General features: G+C 39.9%; 1 long non-coding RNA gene across 1 annotated transcript in view; it reads left to right on the forward strand.

Moving 5' to 3' along the window:
* The first annotated feature begins 1,232 nt into the window (after window positions 1–1,232).
* The window catches only part of LOC106728012, a 17,173-nt gene continuing 1,262 nt past the window's right edge, over window positions 1,233–17,143 (forward strand). The window contains exons 1-2 of the long non-coding RNA XR_001364244.1: window positions 1,233–1,244; window positions 13,446–13,449. This is a non-coding gene — a long non-coding RNA (uncharacterized LOC106728012). The remainder of the gene's footprint in view (window positions 1,245–13,445; window positions 13,450–17,143) is intronic.

Consider the following 17,143-nt stretch of genomic DNA (forward strand, 5'->3'; position numbering starts at 1 on the left):
TAATCATGACCTCAAGGATTTAGACATATTTGTTGTGCCTCAATTCATTGTAGCTATATTCTTAGTGATACCTAAATGTTCCTATTTTTGACCATTGGGAGCCTCTTTAAGTTAGCTCCTGAGTCCTTTTGACATGACCCTGGTGATCTCTGATACCTTTCTTGTTATATATATATGACAAACTATTCTAGGATCACCTTGTGTATTTTTCCCTCCTGGAAGTAAGGAACCCATGAGAGTAAGAGGGGAGGATCAAGGGTAAGATGTCTTCTCAGGGTACTGCCATGGTTCAGTCAAGGCAAGGAGACCAGAGGATAAGTTGAAGATATAGGTGATTTTGCTGATGCCAGTTCATGATTTCCAGAGGACACGGAGAAAGATTCTTAGAGGTAGGGAAAGGATGAGAGATTGGGTAAAACCAGTAAGTGAGAGGAGAAAAGGACATGGAGAATGGAAGCCTGGTGAATACTAACATGTGTTGTATCTTAAGCCACTTAGTATGTGTATGTTTACCTTTTGTCCTAAAAAAATTGCACTACATTAAAAATCACCATAAAACAATTCCCATGTAACTGCTAGTTGCATAGGTTCAAATACAGGACTTGACTGACGATATTTACTGGCAATGTCTTTATTTTAATCAAATATTTATTTGGAAAATATTTCTGCACAGAGCTCAGAAAATGTGAATATTTCCTCTTTTTCATTATCTTAGTAAAGTGGTTCCCTTTGAGTAGTGGGAAGTAATTATCAGATACTTGTGAACAAAATGGGGCTCTGTAATTAATCCTACCTAAACTAACCTCACAGGATGATCTGATCATAATTTCCTAACTGGGCAGGTAGTGGTGGGTAGTCACACCCCATTCCAAACAGAGGGAACAGGATGTGAATAGGTGCATAAAGGAGAAGGATAGAAGGTAAGGCTATAAGGTGGCTAAATATAATAGGCTTTTTTTTTTTGCCACAATATGGAGTTTGCACTTTATACTATACCAGAAGGAGAAAATAACCATTGGTTAAAATTAGGTATATGCAAGAAATTTAGTTAGTAAGATATAACCAAAACATTTTAAATAATTAGGTATGGGAGATTAAGTGTGCTTCCCACATCTCTGATTTTATAACTGGATGAATAATAGAGTGGAGTGGGGGTGGTAGAGTGGAAATGAGCAGGCATTGGGGAATGTGAGTATGATGAATGTGGTATTTATATATCACTGTTAATATATTTATCTATAGTTGTGAGTGAGTGTATCCCTCATGGTATTTTTTTAACCTTATATGTCTCTTAGGATAACCTCTCTACTTTGCACAGATAATGAAATGTATTCCCATGTTTTTATTAGGAAACATTCATCTTGTCTTGCTGCCCTTTCAGCTGTTTACTTGTTCTGCAAGCTTTCATGTTTTCTTGAATAATGTTATGTACCCAGTGGATATGTTTATAATGAAAAGTCACAGATAGGGCTTTTTCTCATAGAGATAATATTAGTCACTTCAAGAAAATATCATCACACAAGTGGGACAGATTGAAAGTTCGCAGGATGTGCCTTGCTGGATGTAGCCATAAAAGGGGTGCAGTGCTCCTCACCTGATCAGACTTCAAGGCAGGAGTCTTGAGGACTGAAAATCCTCGAGGAAGACACAGGCATCATGGAGGCCGGCAAACAGGATGTAGGAATGGAAAAGAATACGGAGTTTGGGAGGCTGCTCTCTTGCACATTTCTGGCTTCCATTAGAGTTTTCCAGATTAACTGACTTTTAATCACCTTGTTATTTATTTCGTGTGTAAGTTTAAAATGGAAAGATTTGCTCCCTTGTAAGTACAAATGTTGAGAGAGGTAAGGATTTGAGTTATTTTATTTAACCAAGTTCCCTGTCTTGGTAGGAGGTCCAACGGAGTTGTGAATAGTCATGAAGCATTATCACAGTATCTCTCATTTTCTCTTTCTGTCTCATGTTAGGTCCTCATTCCATCACTCCTGACCATTGAAATTACATCCCTATTTGCAGACCTCCTTACGTGGGATACGTTTCAAACTCTGCTAGAAAGAACTTTACACACCATCCAACCAGTCTGAACAATATGCATGTTGTTAAAGTAATTAAACAAGGAGACCATTAGACAGAGGTGGCTGTAATGCCCTGGTGTCCTACATAAGGAAACCAAAATCTAAGCCTTTAATTGCCTCAAAGTTATGAACTCAAACACTAAGGACAACCAATCACAAATAGCCAACAGCCAACTAGGCTTAAACTACAGCTAATCCAATAATTTCCTTTCTTTGCTTCCTCATTCTATGTAATTCTTTCCTGGCTCCTGTCAGCAGACTACTCCTAAACACTTCTAGTTTGATGCTATCTGATTCCAATCCATAAATATTCAAATAAACTCTTAAAATTTTTAAAATGACTCAGTTTACCTTTTAACAATGTTCTGTGGGTCAGTTTGTGCTTGAACCAGACCTCTATCTTTTGTTTTTAACTTTAATGTGGGATAGTGTTTTTGAAACTTGTTTCCAAAAGGCTTGAATAAAGTCCAAATACCTTGACATTTGAAGTCTTCCACAATCCGGTTGCAAATTTATTATCAGTCACTGTTCCCCTCAGCCATCATGAATCACTCCATGTTCTTACTCATGTCATTTCATTTTCATATGGGTTTGCTGTCCATCACTAGGGTGTAGGCGCACAAGGGCTGATTTCCAGGAATTAGAGCAATTGGAAGATTTTGAAATGAATGAATCATTCATAATTCATGCATGAATTTGTTTGCCTCCTCCTCGATCTCTGCATATCTAAATTTTGTGCTTACTTTAAGAAATATCATATATCGTTTCTTTCATGGTATTTTTCTAGATTCTTAAGGAAGAAAACTATGTAATCTGAAATCCCATATTTTATTTATGCCTCTTTTGTGATACTTATTTTTTAAAAATTATTCTGTATTTTTAGTCTCTAGAATGGAGTCTATATTATACTTACTTTTGTATTTTTCCCTAGACCCTAGACTCACTTTTTAAAATTAATGTCCTTTAATGTTTTATTAATTAACAATTAAAGTTAAAAGAGAACTAGGAAGTGATTGTTGCATGAATTCTTAACTCTCTAGAAAAGGTTTTATGTAAACACACATGGATCTCTTTTTTTTATTAAAATAAAAGAAACCTAGTAAAAAAGTTATAGCCAACTTTGAAATCATCATTTCACTGATTAACAACTTTAATAACAATAATAGCCATGCTTTACTGAAAACTGACCCTGTACCTTGTGAGGGATCATATCTATTTAATGAGCATATTGAGGTTGAGTCTGAGTTTTATATTTGCTAAGTATGTGAATTTATATTTAAAGATTGATCTAACTCCAAAGCTCTATCCACTAGGCCATACCTCTTACATTCTTTGGGTTAAGAAATACTTTTGGTTAACTAAGTTAAATGTTTGTGTGATGTCCACAGTGGTGATACAAACATGACCAAGAAACCTAGGTATCTGCAGTGATGTCCCCCTAATGGAGATCTGATGACTGTATCGCTAACAAAGGAAGAAGGGACTCTTACTAAGCTTTTAAGTGAAGTCCCAGAATTTAAGTTCATCCTGGTCACCGTTTTCTATAATGATTGAATAGTACAACCTGGAATCCAGTGGTGAAAGGGAATTTGGGAAGTATTACTAACTGTGCTACCTGATTACAGTTTAAAGACCTGTATATTCCGAGGAACGGCAGGTCACAGGATTGCCTTCTTCTATGCTGCCTCATTAACCTAACATCTCTTGCCTACTTTATCTCCAGCCATCCCTGGGATTTGCTAATTGCAATGTCTCTAGAGTCAATGGAAGGTAAAACCACACAGGTGCAAAACAAATTAAGTGCAGAATTGCTAGTTTTGTTTCACAGCATCAGCAGATTTTTGTCCTTATGATTTACTTTTTTGTTAAAAAATACATAGTATGGCTAAGTTAATGAGCTTTTATTTTTGTAATTATGTAGTGGGTGTTCATTACACTTTAGCTGGAAGCTGGAGAACATTACCTCTCTTTCCATTCATTTCCCTAATTGACAGAACTAGGTAAATAAAGGATGTTCTAGCACTTTAAAAAATTATTTATTGCTTTTTAGAAAGGAGAGAGAGAGAGAGAGAGAGAGAGAGAGAGAGAGAGAGAGAGAAACATTGATATTTTGTCTCACTTATTTAGGCATTCATTGGTTGATTCTTGTATGTGCCCTGATTGAGGATCGAACCCAAAACTTTGACCTATTGGGACAACATGCTAACCAACTGAGCTACCTGGCCAGGGCTCTTGCTCTTTCTTGACTCCTTTCCTGCTCCTGTCTGTTCCTGTTGGTAAGGCGACTTTCTGCCTCTCCACTTTAGCTCTTTTTTTTAATACCTCTCAGTAGTAATCATGAATGGAAATTATCCATTATTTTTTGTATAGTGATTTATATTTTACATACCCATTATCTTACTTTAGCCTAAAAAAAACACAATCTATGGAAGGTAGACTGAGAGTGTTTTTATTTCAATTTTATAAATGAGGAGTCAGATCCTTTTCCTTTTGAATGTGAGAAGAATCGCATTTGTAGTGCTGCTATCATCACAGCCATCAACTTCAAGATCGGATTGTTGTAGCAGAGGGCCAGAAGACAGGTGAGCTGAACTCAAGTTCTTATTCTTTGTTTTCTCTTACTTATTGCAATAAGTACAGCACTGAGTTAATAGCATGGCCTTTGGACTAGAACAGGAAGAACACAAATCTCAACTCTGACACTTAGTAGCTGCATGCTATTGGGCAAGTTACTTGATCGTTCTAAGCTTCAATTTCCCATTCTAAAAAGATGAGAATTATGATATTTATAACTACTTCAAAAAATAATAGTCAGAAACTATTTAATTGCCAGGCCATCATTATTGTACTTACACATATCTATTCAAACTAGGTATGTTGTTCCAGTATCTATTCATTCCTTCAACAAATATTTGTGTTCACTATGTACTAAGCATTGTGCAGTTAATCAGACACACACAGTCCCTGTGCTCAGTGGAGTGTACATAGCAGAACGTCCAAGTTCATTTGGATATCAGAATGTACACAAGAGAATATCTACGAACATTCAGATGCCAAGAGGGCAGGATTTTGATGAGGAGCTGAAGAGACAATGAACCACAGTAAGGGAGAAGGAAAACCAGGCATATGTGCTGCTGCCTTGAATCCAAGCCAAGAAAGTGTTTTAAGATGGTGGTAGTGATCAATTGCATTAAATTCCTCTGAGAGTTAAAGAGATACCTGGAGAATGAAACTTTGATTTTGGCAAAATGGATATCGGGGTGAGGCGGGCGGTGAGTGGGGTCTTTGATAAGGGCAGCTTTAGTGAGACACAGGAGAACAGAAAATAACTACTCAGCACATGCATCCTTAGCTCATAATTGCTAGAAGTCTTCTGTTCTGAAAGAGAACATTCATCTTTTGATAAAGTGGTTGACTTATTTAAATTGAGCATTGTTAGTACTGCTATACTTATGCTCCTAGTTTTTACCATTGCATCAGAATGCCTGAAATATGTCCTTTGAACTAGCCTATTTATTGCTGGATTTTTTTTTATACTTAACATTGCATATGGCTTGATAACCAGGGACAAAAATTCACCATCCTATCTCATTTTCCTAATATCCAGCATTTTATAATGTTTGAATAAAAATACAACTCTTATTGGTCTGATAAGTTGTTCAATATTCTGAGGATTTCCAGCTATTTTAAGGATCTCCCTTGCTACCATTTCACAGACATCTTTTAACACGACATTTATTTTTCCAGACAAGAGAGGGACATCTTATCTTCTAACATTGGCATAATTGATTTCTCATAAAGTAACAAAGAGACAACCTCTAAGTGACTTGGGTTTTTGTGATCTTAAATATTAAAGTGCATGATGACTTCTGGCATTTGATTTCCTGTTTGGGGAGAATGTGGAGAGATTTGAGAGATGGGGTGTGATGCTTTTGAGCTTTATGATTGGGGCTAGGGTAGCGAATTTAGAAAAGAATCACCTTCATGTTTGACACAGGACACAAGCTCTCTCTGGAGGTTATAAATGATATTTCAGCTTAAATTGGTTTTTCAAATTGCTAGAATCAAAGCGAATACATTCAGGAAGATTTTGACACTTCTTTTAAAAAAGTTTAAAATTTTGCTTTCATTAAATAATTACCAAAAAAAAAAGAATCCTATATAATAAAAGCATAGGTGGCATCACGCCCTCACACAACGCCCTCGCATGACATCATCACAAGATGGCCACCACAAGATGGCTGCCCGCACAGCGGAGGTGGGGCTCAGCCGTGGGCAAACTAAGGCCCGCGGGCAGGATCCGGCCAGTTTGAAATGAATAAAACTAAAAAAAAAAAAGACCGTACCCTTTTATGTAATGATGTTTACTTTGAATTTATATTAGTTCACACAAACCCTCCATCCATGCTTTTGTTCCGGCCCTTCGGTCCAGTTTAAGAACCCATTGTGGCCCTGGAGTCAAAAAGTTTGCCCACCCCTGGGCTAGGGGGTCGCTCCTTTGGTAAGGCTGGGGGGGGGTCCCGCGGCTCTGTGCAGTGTGGAGGAGGAAGGTCCTGGTGGAGGAGGCGGGTTGTGGCAGGGGAGGGCAGTTGGGGACGATTGGGCTGGCAGGGGAGCAGTTAGGGGGTGATCAGGCTGGAAGGCAGGTGAGTGGTTAGGAGCCAGTGGTCCCATATTGTGAGAGGAATGTCTGACTGCTGGTCATCCCCCAGCAGTCGGACATCCCCCAAGGGGTGCCAGATTGAAGAGGGTGCAGGCCGGGTTGAGGGACACCCCCACCTGTGCATGAATTTTATTCACTGGGCCTCTAGTATGTAATAAAATCTGTGATTGCAGACGTTTGGCTGTAGTTTTTCTCCTTGTTATTATAAGCACATGACATAAAATAAATCTACTATCTTAATTTTAGAAAACAAACTTAATGAAGATTTAGAGAACTGCTGGATTGTTTTGTTTTTTAATTTAAATGCAAGTATGTTGTAAGTGATGAAGTAAGGTTTTATTGTTCCATAAAGCCTTGGCTTAAATCTTATTTATTAAGATTTAGCTTATTGGTGATCAATAGTAAATCCTTTCAATGTTTGAAAATAAAAAATATGCTATTTGCTTATCATTTTGATTTATAAAGAGATGATCTAAAAAATGAATCTCATCAAGATTTTTTTCTTGTGAAAGGTCCTTGGATGAGAACAGTTTTCTAAAACTAGTAGCCATCTTTATCTGCTTTTTTTAGCCAAGTGTGATAATAACAAGCTTTTCACCCAGGGATGAGTTACCTGCCTCGGATAGAAGGACCATGAGCAATTGGGGCCATAGCTTCATTATGTGAGACAGAATATGTTGTCATTAGATTCACAATACCATTTACACAGAACATTTATTTGGAGAATCTGTAAGTGCTTGCCTGTCATTGAATATTTGCCGTGTGTCCATAGGGTGCATGCTATGAAGCCATTTTCTTCTAATAAACGCTATTCACCAGACAGAAATTATAGCTATCATGTTTAAAGATATATGAGTCTATGGGAAAGGAATAAGGCCTCCAGTTCACACATTGTGCCATGTTGTTGTGTGCATTGCCTTGGGAAATAATATTTTTTAAAATATAGGTAGTATCTACAAAAGATAGCAAGAGCAGATCATTTGCTTCTCACTGCTCACATGTGCTAAGACTCGCAGGAAGACTTTCCCTGGGCACATGAATCAGTTTAATAATGATTGCTGCCAGTTGGTGGCTAGACATCAGACTGCCAGCCTACTCAACAGTGTTGCCATCTGCTATTTGGATTCACAGTGTGCTGCTGCTATGCACCACCTCATTAAGAACGGGACCCTTGTGAGCCATAGACAGTGGCTTATTCAAGTGAGCTGAAACAAGCTCCTCCCCAAGCCGTGTTAGTAGAGGCTGCACGCATCTCATTTTATCTGGAAATTGCTCTATGCTGATCATGCAGCCTGAGTTCACTGTCTCTGATCGTATCAGTGTTAGTCTGTCGATCCAGCCCCTTGTTTCAAAGTAGTATTACAATAAAATGATTATTTCAAAGATGTGTAAAAAAATAGTCATTTCATGGTTTTTGGTAGCACAGTTATATCTTGAAATGATGTTAGTCACTGGCTTGCCAAACAAAAATATTTGAATAAGTTAAGTGTATTATAACCCCTCAGACTTGTCTGGTATTCTCTAGTTCTGAAGATGTTTTAGTTTTGTAAAAATCCTACTGCCTAGTTTTTATTTCTTGGAAACTGATTTTCAAAGGTTTTCCTTATGCTTTTCCCTTTTCTTCTTTCACTAAACATCCCAAAGCAGCTGTGAATGCAAAATATTTGCATTTGCCAGACAGAAATGATTGCATTTTATACAACACTGACCCCACCTTAGAGATTTAAGCATTCTTAGAGGAAAAATAAAAAATGTTTGTGTAGGTTGTATAATATTTAGATTCTCTCCATCTGTCTCAATAAATAATGAATTCTTGTAGTACTTTAAGAATTAGACAGTTATATCTCAAAATAGGGCTGGTTTCAAATTTTAGAGGAATCCATAGGGTGGTGTTCAAGACTTGGGCGACTCTCCCCCACTCCCCACACAAGTACTTACCCAGTTCTTACATCTGCGTCCAAAAATGTGTTTCTTAAATCTTATGCTTGTTAAGTAGTCTGTGAAGAAAGGATTTGGTGGGCAAACAGAATTGGGAAAGGGGACATCTCAGACTGGGTTCTCCAGGATTCAGATTCTGAGATACAGTTTAACCTGCAAGGTGTTTATTAAGAAGAGCTCTTGGGCCCAACACTTGATTGGGTGAGGAGAGAGGCTGATTTGTAATGCAGCTCCAACAGCCACCATGGCCAACACCATGGAGCTCTGGAGTTGGAATGACCTTCAGAGTTGTCCTTAGATGGGTAAAAAAACAACTTTGAGCTTTGCACTGAAAAGTCACTGAATATGGGCAACCCCATGAAGGAGTGTGCGTAGGTGAGGTGGTTCTGTGCAGCTGAGGCAATTCCCAGAGAGGGCTGGTAGCTGCAGGCTGCCTGTGGACAGTACCCCCAGCAAATGAGGAGTAAGTCCTTCCTTGAAGGGGGATCTGGGCCATATATCACAAGGCTGCCACATGGGCCAGATCAATTCATCTGTGTACAGAGTTGCACTAAACATTCACATAGGAATGGCTTTGAGAATCTGGTAACTGAAGAAACCTTCCAACTTTGTTTCTTTCCTAACATCAATTCCTATCCTATGGAACTAGTGTTCCACAGGGTATAATTTGATAAATGTCTCCCTAATCTTACAGTGCCTTGCAGGTTGTGTTAAAAGAACTGAAGACAGATAGTTTGCTTTAGGCTCCCTTCCCCTTTGGTGTTGCTGTATTAGCTTTTAGGTCACATACTTAGGTGTGTGGGAAAATGACTTTATTTTTCCATAACTGAACTTAATTTATGTCTTAAGTTCTCGTTTTGCCAGGTGGCACATGAACACCCCTTAACCTCAGTCATTTTCTAGGTATACAGACATTATGCTTTAAAATGATTTAATACAACATTTTCTCTTCTACTCAGGATTGCAGCTAAGCCCCAAGGAACTTAAGTCATGTCATAGCCTTGGGGGATACATCTGATTCTTGATGGGCATCTGTCCACAGCTAGCATGAACTGAGTTAACCCTGTTATTTTTTGGCCTTTACTGACATCACCCTCCGTGCTTACACATGATGAGGTGTCTGCATTTCCCTCCAGTACCTCTTCAAAGAGTTCACACTGCATCTTAGGCCAAGAAGGTCTGTCAGCTCTTGGGGTCATTTCCCAAATGTTTTCAATCACAGCCAGAAAACCATTAGCTTGATCCTGTGGCCCATAATGTCTGTGAAGTAGTTTCGGATCCATCTGTCTAGTTACTCAGTGCAGATATTTCTACTCCAATTTATAATGCCATAGTGTCCAAACAACACAATGGAGCTTTCTCAAGATAACCAGATAGGAGGTAGGGTACCGGCTTCTCCATTCTTAGCACACATACATTTTTTTATAGGGGTTCTATTATGCTCTAATTTAGAATGTTGAATCTCTCTTCTGAAACCCTCAGCAGCAGTTATCTCTTTCGCTTTCTCTCCAACTGTGATTTATTTTCTGCTCACCTAGTGCTGAGATTGTTTATTCTTCTTTCTTTTTTTAAAAAACATATTTTATTAATTTTTTACAGAGAGGAAGGGAGAGAGATAGAGAGCTAGAAACACCGATGAGAGAGAAACATTGATCAGCTGCCTCCTGCACATCTCCCACTGGGGATGTGCCCGCAACCCAGGTACATGCCCTTGACCGGAATCGAACCTGGGACCCCTCAGTCCACAGGCCGACGCTCTATCCACTGAGCCAAACCGGTCTTGGCTATTCTTCTTTCTTTGAGTGAGTTTGGAGAGGGTAGTGCAAGGAGGAATTTAGCATCCCTCTAATCCTAAGTTTTATGCCATGATTTTGATCCTTGAAAACGCAAAAGCCAATCACCAACCTTTTTTCTCATATTTATTTTGATGAATTGTTTATAGTCTCTGTTCCTCAAGGCATAAAGCTTACAGAATAGTTTGAGTGGGGGATAGGTGCTGGGGTAGGAACAAGGCAGTTGACTGTGGAGAAAAATACCCCCAGTTTTACTCATCTATTTTATTCCTCAACAAGGCAATAGGTAGGTGTCCCCTCATGAGATGTCTTATCTTCTTTCCTGGCTGCTAGGCAGATGACTTGAGTTAATCCAGCATAACCTCAGTTGAAAAGTGCTGGGCCTGATAAAAGAAGAAAAAGATTATACATGAAAGGAGCTACACAAAATAGCATGTACCACCAGGAGCCAGGGGAGTATTCCTGGCATTGGATTTTGAGGGTGCTTTATTTAGGGGACCAGAATATAAGATTACAGAAATAAAACTTATTTATTTAGGGGTATTTTATTGGGACACAGGATTTATCATCTTAGCAAGAACCCCAGGGGATGGGATAAATTCACTGATAGGGTATGAAGTCTGATATTGTTATGTCCAACACTGAGTGAAGTGAAAATCCTCAAGTTGTCCCGGTAAATTGTAGAAGTAATAAAGATGCTGAGAGAAGTGGTCATGCTAGACTGCATATATTGTGAGGCTAGAAAACTCACCACGTGATTTTGTTCCAAAGCAAGGCCCAGAAGACACACGATTCACCAAGGCCACCAAGAATGTGCCTGTGAGAGGCTTGAGCATCATGGGTTCAGTGTTGGCTCTCCTTTTAGTTCAGGACTGATTGTGCATGAGGTGCTCACAGAACTGGGCTTCCTAATGTCATTCAGGGTGATTGGCTCTGAAGTAATAGAAGACTGGTGCTTACCTACCCAAAGCCAAGAGGCCATAATTACTGTCACAACTGGAGGGGCAGTGAAGGGGGTTTGACCCTTGGAGTGTTTGGGAGATTTTTGATTGAATATAACACTCCTACAGCCAAAATTGATGGGCAAGTAATAAAAATACTACTTAACATCTATAAGCAGGAAGGCAAAAATGGAAAAGGAGGAGGGTGAGGGCATTGGCCCCAATGAAATGCCACAATCCCTTGTTCAGTTCCAAGACCCAAGAGAGTTGGAAGAGGGTCCTTCAGATGGAAGAGGGTCCTTCAGAGGAAGGAGCCTGTTACTCAGTGGCAGGCGTATACTGTGATGAATCTCCAAGTTCTTTGTGTGGCCAATTGCTAGGTGATAATACACTGAAAAAGGGTACTATCCAGACATTTCAAGGACTAATGGACATAAGATCTGAGTTGACAGTGATATCTGGGAACCCAAAGCAGTATAGTGATACTCCCTTAAAGTAGGGGCTCATAGGGACCAGGCCCTGTGGTACTGGCTAAAGTCTGGCTCACAGTGGACACATTGAGTCTATGGACCCACAGTTGTTCATATCTACAATGCCTCAGTGTGTAATGGGAAATGATTGTAACACAAATAAAGCTTTTCGCACATGAGGTAAGAGTTATCATAGTGGGGAAAGCCAAATGGAAATCTCTGAAACTCCTCCTTATCCCAGCCAAGATAGGAAATCATAAACATTTGGCTAGGATGGGGGAGGTGGAGCTTATTGGTGGTCATCATGATTTTTCCATTCACTTTGCCAGTCTGGGCTTTGAAGAAAATGGACAGAATGGATGTAGATTAGTGCAGGTATAACCTAGTATTAGCCCTGATTTCAGGTGCTGTGCAGATGTGGTATCGTTCACTACTAGCGACAAAAAAGGGCTCAGGTACATAGTATGTACCCAATGATCTGGTAAAGGTGTTCTTTTCAATCCCAATTTGGAAAGAGGATCAGACACAATTGACTACATTATAGCTATGTCCATGAGTGGCCTTGAAGGACAATAGAAAGGGCAAATATTTCTAATAAACAGAGCTGTGAATGGCATACCTGGTCATCTGCTTTGTGTGGAGAACTGGTTCTAGGTGAGAATATGTATACTTTCCTGGGCAGTGGCTAATGGCTTGGCAATTTGTTCAGGGACTGGATGGAAAAAGACTGGAAAATTACAACGAAGTCTGGTGTAGAGGTATGTCGACAGACATATGGGAGTGGACATAGAGCTTTAAGATTTGTATTTCACACCTTAACGCCCACTAGAAGGCAATCATCATGGATGGGGTACTTAGCACTTGGCCAGTGGAGATTGTTACCAGCCCGGCTTTGTTTGTCAGACCCTGAACTGACACAATGAACCCATGAATGAAGCAGCTGGAGTGGCAGAGCTGGAAGTTATAAATGGGCTCAACATATGGACTCTCATTTACTAAGGCTGAGCTAGCTAACGCAGTCTCATGTCCATGCTGTCAGCTATAGAGACCATCACTGAGCCCTCAGTGTGGCACCGTTCTTCAAGTAGATTAAATGGTCTCATGTTGCAAGTCAACTCTAATGGGCCTCTTTTATCCTGGAAGGGCCAGTAGTTTGTTCTTACAGGGATAGAGCCTAGTCCAGGTATGAGTTTACCTTTATTACCTGCAGAGCCTCAGCCAGCATCACATAAAGGACTTACACAGTTTTCAACCAATTCATAATGATGAAGGTGCAAGAGTGGACACATGGCCAAGGGATCCCCTGGTCTTATCACACACAGAACTGCAGCCTCGTACCTGCAGCCACTCATAGAATGCTACGATGGTCTTCTAAAGGCAGTTAAAGTATGAGCTTAGGGGCAACATTATGAATACAGTGGATTCATTAAATTGGGAACTTTCTAGTACAAAAGAATTATGAGAGTCAAATACAGTGAGGCCTTGACTTACGAGTTTAATTCGTTCTGTGACGGAGCTCGTAACTCAAATTACTCGTATGTCAAATCAAAAAGTGAACGAGTGAGACACGTGATGCTGGGCTGATGTTGTGGCATTCACTGTGACTTTTGCTGCGCCAACTAGCGGTGGGGTATCTGAAGCTGACTCCGTAACCTGAATTTTAGCTCACAACTCAAAGCAAAAAATTGGCCGAGAGATGGCTAGTATCTTGAAAAACTCGTTAGTCGGGACACTCGTAAGTCAAGGCCCCACTGTATAGTGGCAAAAAGAGTGGCTTCATTTACAACACTCCCAGTGACTTTTTATTGGAAGAATTTGTGCTTTCTTGCAACTCTGCCCTCTGTAAACTTAGAGGTCTTGGTTCCCACAGGGGGCATACTCTTCCCAGCGGGTCTCACTGAACCACAAGAAGTGGTTGCCACTAGAGCACTTTGTACTCCTTGTGCCCAGGGATGTGCAAATGAGGAGTCACCATATCCACAGAGTAATTGACCACCATGAGCAGGAGGTTGGGCTCCTCCACAGTGGGACAGGGAGGGGTATGTGTGGATCCCTGGTGAGCCACTTGGTTCCTCCTGTTGCTCCTTTGTCCCACTATAACTGATCAGACGCACATGGCAAACTCAGTCCAAGAAGGATGTGGTTACTAAGGTTTCAGACCCCTGAGAAATGAAAGTTTGCATCACATGACCAGGTAAACCACCAAGAACTCCTGAAGTGATTGGTAAGTGTGAAGGGATTCCCAAGTGGGATAGTGGAGGAGGAAGAGGATGAGAACCACTTGCAGTCCTGAGATCAGTGACAATGGATGTAGTTCATCCTACTAACCAACGTCCCTATGGTAAGTTTATTCTCAAGAAAATGGGCCTGTTATAGGAATCACGGAGGTCTATCTCCCTGAATAGTACTCAGTAGAATGATGGGCTATGGCAGCCTTGCAAGTGCACCACCCAGGTCTTCTGCTGAGGGAAGCTCAATTGGCTGAGAGCCCTGTCTGCTGCCCTCTGAAAACACTAGTATTTTCATGCCAAGGCTACAGTTCCCATGAGGCTTTTCCATCAGAACAATGAGCAGAGCAGGTACACGGATGCAGGCCCATTTGTGTGTGCAAGGGGACTGCTTTAAGGGGCAACTTTGGCTTGGGAGTTTTTCATCAGCCTGACCCTTAACTTTCTTGGAATTGTGTTGCAGTCTGAGATTCTGGCTACTTCCAACTTCTTCTTTCTTCCAAAGGGGGAAGACATACATCTGTCTGAAGACTTCCTCCTCTGGCTTCCTATTTCAACTCTCACAGGCATTTCCCCAAATAGATCTCTTGTAAATCTATTTTTGCACGTGCATCTTGGATGACCTGAAATAACACACTTGGACTTTGTTCTGACCAATAGGGACTTTGTCCTGACAGAGAGTTAAGTTACTTGAAAATCAACTTCATACTGCTGGGGTTGGTTTGTAAGTTTTTTCGTGTTGTTTTTGTTGTTGTTGTTGCGTCTAGTGTAGATTTTACCATCAGGCTAGCTTAACCCTACTTACACAAGGTGTAACCTTCCTGAGATCCCAATGAATGTCAGGAGTTCTGAGTGAGGACTTCTGAGTGAGGACTCTCCACTATGGCTGGATGGAAGTTAAATGTTTCCCATTCTTGTGCTAGTGTTGGGCATTGTTAAGCTTAGTGTTCAACAATAAACATAAAGGGATCTGTATGCTGATTTCTGGACTTTTTTTTTATCTACACACCTTCTTCTTCACTGATACTCTGCCCTGAAAATTCAAGCCATCTCAGTTTTACTCAACTTGTCTTGGTCTCCCTACCTCAGAAAGACTGCTCTGCTTCAGCTTCTACTCCTGCAATGTCATCCAGCGCTTAAATCTAGGCAGGCAGGGCAACTGAAGGGTCACCTTGTTTCCCTCCCTCAGTCATCCCTCCTTTGCTGCCAGTTGTCCAATGTCTGAAAGGCTGCTTCAACATTCCCCCTCCCCGCTGGTTCCTGGGAATACTAATAGCCAATCTTTCTGTGAAATTTTTAATATATTTAGAGCTATAAATTTCCCAGAAATATTTGCTTTCACAATATCCTGTGTTTTGATATGTTGTATTTCCATTAGAATTTATCTCAAAATATTTTCTAAAGTCTACTGTTATTTAGCTTGCCTCATGGATCATTCAGAGTGTGTTCCTTAAATTATAAGAATTTGCAAAATTGTTTTTTATCTTTATGTAATTGATTTCTGGCTTAATTCATACTCCATATTATTTCAATCTTTGGAAATTTGTGATCAATTGAATGGTCAGTTTTGGTAAATGTTGAATGGTGAACCTTAAAATAATATGTATTCTAAGATTTTTGGATATAATGTTTTATATTATACTAGTGGCCCGGTGCACAAAATTCATGCACATTAAAAGGGAATTAATTAGAGGAAATATTTAATATTGCTATTTGCCCTTTCTCTATAATAGAAATGTCAGAGATGAAAGAAAATTAGTAAAATGTATATGACAATAATATATAAATTTGTTAATAATCACAACATGATATAACAACAATAAAGACATGATATAAAAACAACATGATGTAAAAACAACACTGATACAAACAATGAGTGATAAATTGATTAAACTTATTCTAATATCTCCCTGTATACTACATTAAGAGTGAAAACACTTTCAGAGTGCTTGACTAATTTCCCTTGTGACGAAGTATTTACAACTTTAATATCACATGCTCTTCAAACTCGAGAGAAGCAACGTATAACTGACCACGTGCAAAAACAGGTTCAGGTAGGAATATTCCTACTCTGTCTAGAGTTTGTCCTTGTGATTTGTTAATAGTCATTGCAAATGCTGGCATCACGGGAAACTGTCTTCGAATTAATTTAAATGGGAGCCCAGTGTCAGATGGGGACAAATCAATTCTTGGAATCAGAACCTCTCCTTCTGTAGATCCTGTTAATATTTCAGCTTTGATAATGTTAGGTTGCAATCTTTTGATAATAAATCTAGTACCATTACAAAGACCCCATTTACTATTAAGATTTCTCAGTAGCATGATGATTGCACCCACTTTCAATTTTAATTTATGACACAGCATTCCTGAAGGAGTAATACTATTAAGAAATTTGATGGGAAAATTTTTCTTTTCAGCCCTGGCCGGAATCAATGGAATCATCACTCAAATAAGTGTGAAAATCTCCATGAGTATATCCAAAATTTCTTCATTTAATTTTTGAACTTGCTCATTTTTTGGACAAAGAATCACACATTTAGATAGCCTATCTAATAATAGAGAAACATGGTAATTGACCATACCTTTGCTATACCTCCCACGGGCTAATCAGTGTGATATGCAAATTAACTGCCAACAAAGATGGCGGCTAATTTGCATACTGCAGGCAGGGCGGGACAGTGCCAACTGCCAGCGCGCCGCCATCCAGGGCAGGCCGGCAGCCCCGGGACCCCATTGGCGGGTCCCCAGCGGCAAGGCACACCTGCCCCAGAAGATGGGCAGGTCCCGGGGCGACAAGGCACACCTGCCCCAGAAGCCGCAGAAGCTGTCTGATATGGTAGTAACTCTATCAGTAAGCACTCTGAAAGTCAGTGGCATAAATGCACCAATTAAAAGACAGATTATGAGGGTGAATCAAAAACAAAACCCACTTTAAATATAAAGACACATATAGATTAAAAATAAGTGAATTAAGCTGCAGCCTGTTTTGCTCAGTGGATAGAGCATTAGCCCGTGGACTGAAGGGTCCCAGGTTC

Source organism: Myotis brandtii, unplaced genomic scaffold (genome assembly GCF_000412655.1).
Source record: "Myotis brandtii unplaced genomic scaffold, ASM41265v1 scaffold519, whole genome shotgun sequence".
Lineage (NCBI taxonomy): Eukaryota > Metazoa > Chordata > Mammalia > Chiroptera > Vespertilionidae > Myotis > Myotis brandtii.